This window comes from Strigops habroptila, chromosome 9 (genome assembly GCF_004027225.2).
Source record: "Strigops habroptila isolate Jane chromosome 9, bStrHab1.2.pri, whole genome shotgun sequence".
In the NCBI taxonomy this organism is placed as follows: domain Eukaryota; kingdom Metazoa; phylum Chordata; class Aves; order Psittaciformes; family Psittacidae; genus Strigops; species Strigops habroptila.
In genome coordinates this window covers 18,621,602-18,623,783 of record NC_044285.2, presented here as the reverse complement: position 1 = coordinate 18,623,783, position 2,182 = coordinate 18,621,602, and positions in this window count along the sequence as shown.

Below are 2,182 nucleotides of genomic sequence, written 5' to 3'. Positions count from 1 at the left end.
GTAAGGTTATCACCTACAAATCTGTACTTCTGTTAGCAGCCGATGTGCATTGCAGTAGATGCATTTTAGAGCCATCATGTCTGGTTAACAGCGTTAAATATAGTTGCCACTGGAATATGCAGGGCACAGCAAACTGGTTTTATTACATAACTGTGAATTTGTTTGCAGCTGGGTCCTAGCTGGGCAAAACAGATGCTGTAATCCTGTAAAAGGATTAAACTGTCTGGGTTACATGCCCAACATCTTGCTAAATATTTGATGTAGCTTCATCTGGCACGCATTATGTTGTATTATTATTGATAGAAAACAGTAGTTATAAATAAGAAGCCATTTTTTCTTGCTGCTTTGAACTTGGAGCAAAACATTAATAGTAACAGCAGCATGTTAAGCTTCATATTTGTCAGTAAGTGAAAGCCTAAACAATTACCTGTGTAATGCCTGCTGTCTTTCCTGAGAAGGGTCCTTCTCAGCAGGAGTTGACATTTGAAGGTCCCCACTAATGTATGTTCTGAGAATCTGCAGTGAATTGGCTGATGGCAGATTTTCCTGTGCACTGAAGAGTACTTGAACTGGAAAGCCAAATGTCAGATTAATCACAGATAAAAATAGCAAGCTGCTCACTTCTCTTTGCAAAATCAGGAATACTCTAATTTATTTTTTGTGTGTGAAGCTGAGTTTCCTCCAGATTAAAGCCAGGAGTTATGTAACCCATGAAGGGGACTCTCAGATCAAGTTATTTTAGTGGGTTTTCATACTGTAATAGAAAGAACTGCAATTAAAACTTGAAAATGAGGACAACTTTTACTACAGAAAATCTGTAATGGGAAATATTCTTTAAAGAAAATGGGACATTTAAGTATGTCCTAGAACCTCATCTAGTCTGAAGCTACATCATTTCTCATGTATGAAGTACCTGAGTGCATTAACTTCTTGGACTCAGATGTCTTGTTAGTTATCTATGTATCACATACAGTCCTGTGGCGTCTAAAACCATTTCATTTGACTGTCTTGTAATCATTAATACATTCATTCTCCCAACACAGTGGAGAAGCACTGTCCCTAATTTTAAGATTCAGAACAGAAAGAATATAGAATTGCCTTGGGAATCTATTACAAAACAGAAGCAGCCAGCAAATATAGCAAAAAGTACTTGGTTTATCATCTTATTTTGAGTGCTGACGAGTAAAATATTTGGATGAATAGGGAAGCATACCTAAAAGAGTATTCTGCCTATGCACAAAATAGTAAGTCAGAGAAGAAGCAGTCTTAGAAGTTAATGTGACTTTATTTGAACAGGATACAATCATCTAGAAAACAAGCTAAGTCTTTATCTAAGCACTGATAGATGCAAGAAACAGCACAGGTATTACTGGAGAAGCAGTAGTTCCATTACCTCTTAAACTACTTAGAATAACAAAACACATTACAGTTTATCAGGCCAGTCTATTAGTGAATACTTGCCCTAGCAAGCTCTGTCATGCACTCAAATGAGATATAAGCTATCCAATCTTTAAGTTTACTAACATCCTATTATGCAAACAGTTTCAATTAAGTACTTGTACCTAATGTGAAAAATGTGTCACCTTCCACAGCACCACACGAAGTTCTGGTGTTAAACTAACACTTAATCCACATCAATGGCTAGTTAGGTGAAATACTTATGTAATATATTCTAAAGTCTACATAAACACCACATGCATCAAAAAAGAAAAAACATACAAAGAACAGGAAGATCATTTTTCTGTTCTTTACTACATATCCCCAAACCACTCCCAGTAAAGGCACAAAGCCAGAACCAACACAAGAGGCCTCTGCAGGCAACTGCTGCTCTATTTCTAGGAAAAACAGTGTAAGAATATCTCCATAAGACTCCTGTCGATAAAAGATCCCCAGTATCTGCTTAGTGTCCTAGGTTCACATGCAGAAAAAAATGAGAACTTAAATTTAGTGTAGCAGAACTTTGCTGTACATCTTGGCTACAAGTGCCAGCTAGAGTCACTTGCCTATTCCAAGGCAGTACAGAGGTTCATCTCACAGTCAGCTGTTAATGGCACTCAGTAGAAATGGCATTTCTTAAATTAAATAGGTAATTATTGTTCAAAGATTATACTCAAAGTATTTGACAGTACTTTTACTTTGGATAAACAAAACCTTTAGATAAATAGGTCTTTTAAAATGTAGT